Source organism: Cupressus sempervirens, chromosome 9 (assembly GCF_028749045.1).
Source record: "Cupressus sempervirens isolate cs-2001-9-10 chromosome 9, ASM2874904v1, whole genome shotgun sequence".
NCBI classification, from domain to species: domain Eukaryota; kingdom Viridiplantae; phylum Streptophyta; class Pinopsida; order Cupressales; family Cupressaceae; genus Cupressus; species Cupressus sempervirens.
This window is the reverse complement of record NC_143126.1, coordinates 580917301-580929273: the sequence shown is the minus strand read 5'-3', so window position 1 is coordinate 580929273 and position 11973 is coordinate 580917301. Positions and strand designations below refer to the sequence as shown.

Genomic DNA, 11973 nt, shown 5'->3' with positions numbered 1-11973 from the left:
AGGGAATGTGCTTGAGTTTGATAGCATGTGACTCATACGCAATTTGTGAGTGGAGGCATCTATGGTATAGAAATTCAACATAAAAAATAGACATATAGGAGTGAAGGGAACCAAACACATCAGGAAGAGTAGATAACATGCAACATATAGTGTAGGAAGAATGGATGACAGAAGATGTGGATGTTGAGTTCAATTGGGCATGATTGTCGATATTCTTCTATGGGCTAACAAGCGGGTTGCTAGAGATATCCAAGGACAATGACTATCAAAGGCCCACCTTAGACGCGGTGTTCACCAAATTGGGTCACGCAATATGCTATTTTTCCATTGTGGCCATTACCAGGTTCTTCCCTTTTTATTGTATTTTGGAGTGTTGTGAAAACATGTATGGGTTTAGCCCATTTACTAATTCTATTTTCTATCACGCTACAAAATAGTTTTGCAAACAAAGGGCTAATCATTATTATCCTATAATAGGATGAGTTCTTCATATTACTGCTCCTAAAAAGGAGCATTGCTAAATTAGTTGTCCCCTTTAGGAAACCCTTGTTGGCCGATATTATTGAAGATTTTCATAATATGCAGTGCAAGCATTTTCATGCCCCATTTAGATACTCTACTTGAAGCTCAACCAAGTATTTTTCTTTTGCCAACACCCAACTTCTTAATACCCATCTTGACCACAACAAAAAGATTTGTCATATTGCTGACCAAAGGTTGTGGTTCCACCTCACATTCTTGTTCTTAAAGTTGCCTTACATGATCATACCACTGAATAGCCATGATAAAATTTTCAGTTTGCTTCTTGGTCGAAGTTCCTTCCAAAATAACTTGGGGTTATTTTTAACAAAAAAAAATAGCTCCTCCCACCTTGTGATCATATGATCAGCTTTTTTCTTCTTGTAAGCATTATTTGATGTCAACTCTCTTATATTTCTCCTAGCCATTTCACATTCCTCATCAAACCATGCATTGGATGTAAACCAATTTGTTTCAAACTGCCTTTGTTCCTCTCAAAAGGCTAAGTTGCCAATTCGGATTCTAGTTCGTATGCAAGTTTGATATTCGGGTCCGACATTTGCTCAAATTTTTTTTTGGGCTGGGTGGGTTGGGTTTGGTTCCTTTTGGGTTCGTTCGTATAAGATTTTTTTAAAATAGAAAAATTATATATATGTAAACATATGCTGCAGAAAATAAATTTATACACCACTATGCTAATATTATAACAATTTAGCAACATAAACCACCATATATATTCATGATTTAGTTCGAATAGCATGACAAAATGTCAAAATACACTACTATATCAATATTTCAATTCAAAAACAATAATGCCAACATTACGAATCACTAATCAGTAAACACTATCAATCATGTGATCAAAAATCATCAAAGAATTCCTCATCATTAGGAAGACATCAATTAGAAGCACAATTAGTGCCACTAGCATCAAAACTCTCAACTATAGTCTTAGGATCAGCTTCAACATCACTATGTATCTCATCATTATATTCACCATCATCAATTTCTAGTACATCAAAGTGGGCTTCCAACTCTATAGACTTTGGTTCAACATCCCATTATTTTGCCTCCCCTTTTTTGTAAGTGTTCTCTTTGTGAGTTGTGAGCCTCAAGTTGGAATGAACAAAGACCAAGTTATCTACCTTCTTGGAGTTTAGTCGGTTGCATTTTATTGAGTGGATAAAGGAGTATGTGCTCCAATTTCTCTCAGATGATGATGAACTAGTAAACTATCAAGAGTTACAAATTTGAAATTATAGAGTGAAGAGTTTTAAATATTTATTATATTTATGAACAAGAAATTACATATTAGAATCTTAAGTTTAAAGAACTTAGTTGTGATAAAATTTTGATGGCAACAGGCTGCAAGAGTTGGTACTTTTGTCCATGGAAGTACCACTATTTATGAGCATTAGCATTGCTCTTGTCTTTAAAAGCATCAAGACCACAATCATTGGTGCTTGCAAAACTCATAAATTGAGACCTCACTGCTAATTGTAGGTGCTCTACAAAGAGTCTTCAGAGGGTTGCCTTGTACCCTTTAGAAACTTCAAGATCTCTGTACAGAGAAACTCTAGTGTTGTTGGGGGTCAATGCAAAAGGGCAGTCATTTTATTCCATCTCTCTTCCATGATTACTTTTAGCTCCTTGAAGAACTTTTCATCAGGGTCTTGCTCTTTCTCATTTATGATGGCTCTAATATCTTCAATCATGGAGTCAATGCCATCATATACTTCATCCAAGAAAGGACTATCCATGTCAGGGTATCGGATCATGCTCAATATAGGCTCAGTGAACTTCAGAAGGTACTCAACACAATCCCACCAAGAGTCTCATAATATCCTTTCCTTGATGACAACTTCCCTTAAATTATTAGATTGCCTCCATACACTCCAGTTAGCACTGGTTACCATTCTAAACAATGCCTCTTTCACTTTGATAAGGTATCTCAAAACAATAGTGTTGGAGGAAAAGTGGGTCTCAGCAACCTATTTTAAGATCAAAACAATAGTAGATTAAAAATTTAACATCAACTAATCTATTTAAATTTAAAAACATAAAAAGTTTACTAAACTAATGCGACTAGATTTTTAAACAATTGAACTTACCTTCAAGAGCTCCAATTTTAAGAATTGTCTAAATATGGCTTGTGTCATATGGTGGTTTATGAAAAACATTTGGATAACTTGTACTTCTTCATACAATTTTTTAATCCACTCAACCTTAGTGCCATTTTTTTGCAGCATTAGGTTGGGTGAGTGCACAACACAAGGTGTCCAAAAAATGTGTTCATACCACTTCTCAACCAATAAGCTTGCAGCCCTACAATTCTTTGCATTGTCAGTTACTACTTGAACAACATTCTGAGGGCCAACTTGCTTAATGGCTTGGATGAGAATGTTTTCAATGAAAGGATCGTCCTTTACTTGACCTTCACAATAAACAACTCTCAAAAAATTGCACCTCTTGTAGACACTGCAATAACATTCACTAGAGGATGATTCCTCGCATCTTTCCATCCATCTGATACTATTCTGACACCTATTTTGGCCCATGAATCCTTGATGTGTAGCATGGCAGCGTCTATATGGGCCACCTCATCATCAAGTAAAGTGGTGTGTTTCTTCTCATAACAAGGGCCCTTGAACCCACTTGGAGCCTCATTAATTGCTCTTATCATGTATTGCTAATATGGTGAGCGAACAACATTAAATGATAGTCCATTTGCATATTCACATCTTGTAATGGCTTGATTGGAAAGGTCTCTAGCTTCATTTTGAAATGATGCTTCCAATGGTCCCATTTTTTTGTTATTTACAGGATGTTGTTGAGGAGTATGTTAAAATGGATGACCCTGAGCCAGTGGTTTATTGGTAACAAAAGTTGAAGACATTAATGAGATTTTCCCTTGCTTTGAAGGCCTACCACTTTCCAACAGATGAGCAACACTTGCCCTTCCAGTAGCTTGATCTGCTTTCTTTTGTTCTTGAATGTATTTGTTGACCATGTGATTTGGAAGGAAGGTTTTAGGTAGATTTCTATTTACTCTTGGCTTCCTTGTACAAAATTTAATGCCTTTCTAAGGAATAAAGCACAAATGTGCTTTCACTCTACTACAGGAACTACTTAATTCCTCTTTGCAGTGGCTACAAATCCATACACAACCTCCTCCACCCGGAATTGGTCAAACTATTTCCATGTATTTTCATAATGGGGAGCATCTGTCAATTTTGAAGTGGGGGTTTCCAGTAACAGAATCACTTACAGTTGCAGCAATTCCTAGAATGATAGAATCTACAAATAGTAAACAACAAAAAAAGTAAATTTCTTTGATTTGGATGTGCAAAAAATAAAAATTCAAGATCCCCTCACAAGAACCTTTAGAATACACTAACACAATAAATTTGCATAAGTAAATAAATGGCTAAATAGTCTAAGTTTTATATGCAACTTGGCTTCAAAGACAAATAATAGTATAATACGCTCAGATTCACAAATTGAAATAGTAAATACATTTCACTATTTGAGAATCTGAGATTGATTGCAGTCACATAGACCTGTTGTGTTTGCAATGTCTTAAGTAGTTAGACTGGTGCATCCCATCAACAAAAAATTGAATTAAAAATATAAATATTATTATTAGATTATGATATTTATTAAATTATTTATTAACCTGTGCTTCTACCATGAATGGTGACTGTGTGCCTTTGCTGTGAATGGTGAATGGTGCCTTTGCCATTAACCTATGTCTGCAAAATGGAGCCATATTTTACCCGGGTCTGCAAAATCGAATTACCATCGACTTTTACCTTCAAATTGTGAATTCAAACCTAAGATGAACTGACTTAGCATACACAGTGAATTGAATTACGACTTTCAGGTTGCCAAGCCAAATACGGTAACTTAGTTAAAATGCCTCATGAATCAAATTTGTCAACTCATGAGTATAGATACTATGCAAATATATTTTCTCTTCCTCACAAAGCCTCTCAAGCATGACCATGAAAGTATTATCATTTTTTTTGAGTCAATAGAATTCTTCCGTGTAAAAGTGGTTGTTGAGAGCACCAAGTTTTATCCCCAAGCTGCTTCTTTTTTGCCCACAAAAAATTAACACACATTAGTCTGTGATTTGACTTCAACTCCCATGTGTTCACCAATCGCAACTTCCTCAATTCTCTCATATTAATTATGCAACCATATTGCATTATATACCACACTTTGCAACATTGTAAGTGTTGCAAGTGAAAATACTCAACTTTGATCTTGATAAACCATTGAAAATTATTAGATCAAAAGAACCAAATAAAGTAAGCAATTCTTCTCCAAATGGTTACAGCCTTCAATGTCTTCTGAGACTCTTTCCAATGATGTTCTATCTTTTGTGAGCCAAATACGATTACAATTTTCTTTATGGCTGAGTATACTAGATTGTTTACTTATTGTCCTAACATTAAAATCCCCAATAAGGATAAGATCACCTTTCTGTGAGAACACAACAATATCCTTTTTTCAAAAGGGTCTTTTTGGTCTATACAACACTTTTTATAAGTTTTGGACACTTGAGGGGAAAAGTAACATGTTGCAATCCTATTAAGGTTACTATTTTCTAAGATTTTAGACCATATAAACTGTTTCTTAGCATCCCCTTTTTCAACTGAATGAAAAGCCCTTCTATTTCTCTTACAAGAACCATGACAGATCTATGACCTTTACCATTACTTGCTACTCCATTGCACACTACCAATTTCAAATATCCTTCAAAAAAGGGACACTTAATTCCTCCATGCTCATTTGTCTCTATGAGACAAGCAATGTCTCTACCTTCCGCAATAGGTCTTACCCCAAGCCCACAGCTCCAAGGATAACCTCTATAGTCCCAAAAAACTAAAGGAAGCCTGAGTAGAATTTGATTGTTATTTGTTTTGACATTGAACTTGAGTCTTTATCGCTATGTGTGTTGACCTTGTTGCATAATTTCTTTTTGAAGAGTTTGCTGCCAAATCTTTGCTGCCCACTTGTTGTTCTATCTATGAATGGTGACAAAAATGAGCAAATAACATCTCTACCTTTAAACAACCATGCCCTTTTACCTTCATTTCGATCTGCTCTAATTTTTGCCACTTCAAACCAAACCTTCTATCCTCTTTCTGCCTCATACTTGAACGATAATCTTCCTCTAAGAAGAAAAGGGAAACCCTCGAGTTGTTTTTTTGCTTAACAAATTTCACTTGTAATGAATGTCAGACATAACTACTTTTATGAGCCTATCCCTTTCATCAAATAACTTACCAACCCTCCATACTTGGCAGATTTGGCCTTGCCAAAACAATACTTATTTGAGAAGTCTCTTGTAAGATCAAGTGTGTTCATTTGTTCGATATTTTTCACTCCTTTGATAATTACATTTGCTACTCTTGTCTTTCCTTGATCTCTCTATCTTGTGTATTGTCCATAGACTCTACAAAAATATTTGCTTCCACATCTATTGGGCTGAATAATTACTGATATTGTCCCAAGTTTTGATAGTTTGTGAAAACTTCATTTGTCATCTTGAACCTCCATCTTTCTAAGCAATCTTGACTAATGCTGCAATTTCTCCTCATCATGGAATGTGTTTGTAAGCCCATTTTTCTTAGCTGCTACTTTGTCTATTGTTTGAGGTTTATCCTCGATGTTTTTGGAAACTGGTGTTGTATAAATGTTGCATTCTCTTTCATTTTTGTTATTTTGATTTTGTACATTTTGATCTTGTTCAATATTAGCAATATCCAAAGCCTTAAACATCATTTTTGATAATTTCACAGCAAGTTTTCCTTTTCTTGCATACTTCACTAATCGAGTCTACCTACACCTTAGGATTCCTTAATATTGTTTCCGATCGGCACACCCACGTCTCTCCTCCAAATTTGGTGCATTAATTTGAGGGTAACCTAGCATATTTGGCCCCTGTGTGATGATTAATTTCTCTGTCTGATTACTGAAGCTAGAGTTCCAAAACCCTTTTGGAGTGCATGTTGGGAGGTTCCCCAAAACTTTGAAAGGTATTAGAAAACCTCCCTGTGCTAGCATTCCAAACATGGGTCAATGTTCTAAACGATCCTTATGAAACACTTGCACTACTTTCAACTTGTCATCTGTTTCAGTACCTGAACCTAAGTTGTTATACCTATCTATGACCATGACACCTCTGTTTCAACTACCAATACATCTCATTTATTTGAGAATCACCAGGCTCTAGTGAAGGTGAATCTTTTTCATCCTTTCAGTTCATTGAAGCCACCATTTTTGGGTTTACAAATAGTTTAATGGGCGGTTTTGTAGTTATACGTTTTACGTTTTGCACAGTGTAAGATTTTAGCTACAATAAATAAAGAATATAAATAAATGACCCAGGAAAAAGCATGGAACCTCAGTCCAATGCTTCCTTGCCTCGAAACCCAAAATTCTATACTCGAAAACCTATCTATTTTATTGCAAACATTTGCTCAAGACACCAGACACTTTGCTTCCTTGCTCAGAACACTAAATTGGATTTACTAACCCTGCTCTGAAAGAAGATTATGCAAAATAATCATGATTCTCAACTCCTTCGAAGGAGCGTGTAAGAAAAACTATAATAAAATCTTCAAAATTTTGGACTGCCCGTGGCTTCAGGGTTAATGCCCTCCTTGGAGTTTTCTTCTGTCTAGAGTTAACTGCAATTTCTTAGTCGTGCTTTATATGTCGGCTAAGAATCAAAGATAAGGACACAAGAAAGGACCAAACAATTCCACAATCTAAATGTGACAGAATTGCAGCGGCCGGAGAGGAATCATCATGATAGTAATCTCGTGGTCAGAATAAATTCTAAACATCACACTAAACCACCAAAAGTTGAATCTTGAGTGCATTATCTTCTAACAGTAAGAGACCATCAAACTGAGAAAGAAAAAATGCCAGGCTTAATAATCCCACCTTCCATATGTAGGAAGCTCTCTTGACTGATGGTAGTTGTTTCAATCTTCTAGAATTATCGCCCCTCCATGCTGAAGATATATTTCACACATCAAATGCATTAAAGCTGTGAGAATTTCCTTAGCAAATGCCTGCTAGATTTTCTTAAAAAATTAGCTAGTGCAAGGCACTTAATTGAACTGTCAAAGTTCAGGCCCCCTAGATTGCGTGCAAATAATTAGAAAGCAATAAAAATTCAACGCATGGTTGAAGACCAATAAAAGGAAAAACAATCAAGAAACCCAGAAAGGAAATTAAAACAACAATTCAAGGATATTATATATTTAAATTCTTCTGAAAGCCTACAAGTTCTCATCTTTTACAAGTGCTATTCCAAAATTACGATTATTATACCCAAAACTGGAAATGAAAAAATTCACTGGGTATGAAACCAATTGTGTTGCAAAATGAATTAACCTTTTTATAATCATTAATTTTGGTTTAGCCATTCAATTTTTTACCATATTCACTAAAAATTTCTCAAGTCCAGACCACTCGGTATGAAACCAATTGTGTTGCAAAATGAATTAACCCTTTTATAATCATTAATTTAGGTTTAGCCATCCATTTTTTTACCATATTCACTAAAAATTTCTCGAGTCCAGACCCGAGTTTAATAATATTATTTCTAAACAGAAGAATTCATTGTACATGATCATATTTAACCAATGATTCTTCTTTTCAAATCAATTGAGTAGGACAATCAATGTTGTGCACATATAATAGAAGCAACTCACATCATATATCGGTGCTATAATCACTATTAACAAAAAACTAATACATCTTTAATAATTAAACAAGGAAGCACCCATCGAGTACCATTTAAAACACCGCAACAAGAAACTCTCAAATATATACATGGATGTAGGCAATCAAAACTAAATGGTCAAAAAACAACAAGGAGAGAAAGGAGGGTGAAAATCAAGCAGCAAGCATAAGCTATCAGGCTTCGCTATTGGTCGGCGTAGGGTGTAAATGCCACTAATAGAGTTGTGCAAGTCCTTGTGCACCAAATGACCGTTACTCCTGCCATGACCATTAGAGCAATTCTTGAAGTCTGGGGAATTATTAGGCACAGAGCAGAAAACAAAAGTAGTGGCAGCAAATAGTAGCCCACAAAATTGAGGCATCTATAGAGATCTATGTTTCCATTTCTTCCAACCAACATGTTGATCACAACATAGAGGAAAAAGGAGGCCAAACATACCCAACCTAAAATTACTCTGAATTGGAGCTTCCTTGAGATCAGCTGGCACACTCCCAAAGTCGTACAAATAATGAAGGGCCCTGAGAGCTCGGCATCTTCATGCAACTCAGTTTTCACTTTAAAAGGGTTTAGTATGCTCCTTGTTTTCTTAAATATCATCTGGGTATTTATGCCCAGCTCTTCCAAAAGGGGAGCTTCTTCTTCGGTCCTAACAAAAGGAGGAGCTGAGTATAGTGAAGAAGATGGGAAGGTTGTGTTGCCCACATCAAATGGCATGGTTTCTAGGGTGAAAGGAAGGAGAAGAAATAGGCAGAGGGCTCAAGTTAATTTGCTTTCTCTATTGAAGCACTGTGATGCCCACGTGAAATTGTGGGTTGGAATCCATTCCAATTCTCTAAAGATAAACTCAAATTAACAAATGTCCATTACAATTCTCCTTTGTTAAAACCTAGATCAAGAAGAGCACACCCTTTCTTTGTAGCTATGATTTCGATTACTTCTTTATTGGTTTTCGCATGAACATATTCAAAATCCATTGTGAGAATTCTTGACGCTATGGAGCTGTATTAACTATCCACATAACTAGCCTGTTGAACTTTTGTGTGCTACTTTATTTTTCCCCTTTTGAAGCAACACTATTAATATTTAGCATAATTTATGTGGGAAAACTTATTAGTCCCTTCCTTTTTAAAAGGCAGTGAACTAATGTTTTTTTTCACACACACCCTATTTCTTTTTTGGTACTCAGTAGGTGTCATAAGGTTTAAGTAGCTGTATTAAGAAAATGTAATTATTAGTTGCAAATTTCAGATTTATGATTGGTCGAGAGCAATTTTGCTGGGGTTTATTGGCTTTTTCAAAAATTGTTATTGAACAAAAATGAGACGTATGTCGGTTGCAAAGGCAATTTATTTTTTGTTAATGTGATGGAAGGGTAGTGGATAGTGGAGATCGGTTAGCATTTAGTATAGTAACATCACGGAGCTAGCGAGCCACTGACAGTCGAGATGGATAAAGAGCATAACATATTTTCCAATTTCTAAATTATGAAGGAGCAATTTTCGCGCAATTTGTAGAAGCAGAGGTATGAATGATGGGTCTTGCAATTTATATACTTGTATGGTATTTTTTGGTTCCTTCATTTTATTTTTGATAGGTTTATCTGTGTGAGGTGTGCTTGAAAGTGATTTTTGGTCTTCGTTGTGAATGTTAATAGGAGCATTTTCCCCCGTGTGAAGGCTGAGGTCGATATTAGCGCACTTCAGGCGATTGGCATTCATGTTGGCTCGACTATAAGTCCCTCATTCCATAATTTTTTGTAGAGCTTAATTCTTTGGATTTCATGAAATTGTCTGTTCAGGTTATCAGGTGTCGTTGTATTAAGATTTTTGATATTTTCCTTAAAAAGGTCTATCTCCATAGCCCAAGGCTAATACTCATATTTGACCCAACATCTATTGCCTAGTATTATTTACTACTCTTTTACATATGTGCGTCTTAGTAAATATGAATGGCTATAAATCTAAATTTTTCAGTTCCATACCTATAAAGTCCATTCGGTAAAAGACAATCTCAATGCCCAAATCCAGGGATCTTAAAAATTAGGACAACACATGGATTACGCGGCAAAGATTCCTTATTGGCAATCAAAATAGTCTCCTTTAGGCTTGCCTTTTCATTTCCCTCTTTGTACTGCGTAGATGGAAATCTCAACAATCTCATTTTACCCTTGTCTTCTTCATTTACAACCTTGGTGTTGAATTTGTATTTGACTCTTTGAATCAACTTGCCATCGAGATACTTGAAAATAGAGAATAAAAATTTATGGCCCTGATTAAAGAAAATCCATTCCAATTCATCTGAGCCACAAAAAAACCCAGTCCAAACGAACTGTCATGGTAAGTGAGCTCTAACAGTCATAGCTTGCATGATATCTCATGGCGTAATAGGCCTTGGGCCTCTACTCATCAAACATCTCTACTAAAATAAAATAGTACAAGAGAAAGAATACTCAAAACTTCATCAATTCAATACTTAAAACTTAAAACTTAATCAATTCCAAGTGGGTATTTAGTTACAAGATTGCAAAATCAAGAAAAATGATTCATTTCATCCTCTCTATGCTCTGTGAACTCTATTGCATAACAGAGTATGCTTTCTTTTAGAGCACCAAATCTGGATTCTTATGGCAGCCTTAAAAGAATTTAAAAACAAAACAATTTACATTATTCTAGATAAATCATGTTTAAAACATTGCTATTTGGAATATTACTATGGAGAAAAACTATAGTGCACTACTTGTAACAATAGTTTAAACAATCTGTTAACTTCCAGATTTCCAATGCTTGCTTAATAAAACTTGCGGTAGCTCAAATCAAAGTCTCCTTATTAGAACTCAAACTTCAAACCTGACCATGCAAATCCTATAAACTATGCATTACCATTTATATTTTACAGTTCCATTTCATTAAGTTAGTACGTATACAAGAACATAATCGCAGAAAATCTTAAACCATAAAAATTAGATTTTATAACTTTTTAAGCTAATTTTTATTTTACTTTCTAACTTGCTGGTTCATTTCTTTTTAAAAATATCAATAATCTATTTATTTTTTAACATTGTTCATTTCTTTAAAATTTGATTATATTTTATTTATACCTTTACTATCTATGATTGAACTATCCAATAAATTTTCAAGTATTTTGATCATAATGATTTTATGCACACAGGTCATAGGTACAAAGTTCACTGCAACAAGATTTTTAGTAACAAGAAGCATAAAAGACAATCTTCTTTCAAGAACAACAACTTACATAGTCATTAATCAAGTGAGCATTTTATAAACCACTTTAAGCTTTCAGATATTAATAATAATATAAAATTTCTTTCAACATTATTCTATGTCTTGTGATAACCAATTGAATTATGTATGCATTGGTTCAGTTTTGCTACCAAAATTTGAAACTTTCATAAATAATGATGTCAGTACCTACTTAGAAATAATAAGTATATTATATATTTTCTTTGAAAATTTTTTTCTTTTGCCTACTCAACAATTGAATTTTCTATGCATTAGTTCATTTCACCTTGGAGATTTTGAAACTTTTGTAAATAATGATCATAGTAGCTACTTTCACCCTTCTTTCCAGTTAGTTCAACATAGCACAATTAACAATATGCCAATTTTTCTTTTGCACAAAGCTCCATTAGGAAATGGATTTGCATAATAGCTCTGACAAATTCACAT

General features: G+C 34.7%; 1 pseudogene; it reads right to left on the bottom strand.

Annotated features, from left to right (window-relative positions):
* Window positions 1-8404: 8404 nt before the first annotated feature.
* LOC149540001 (uncharacterized) lies at window positions 8405-9110 on the bottom strand (annotated as a pseudogene).
* Window positions 9111-11973: the final 2863 nt, after the last annotated feature.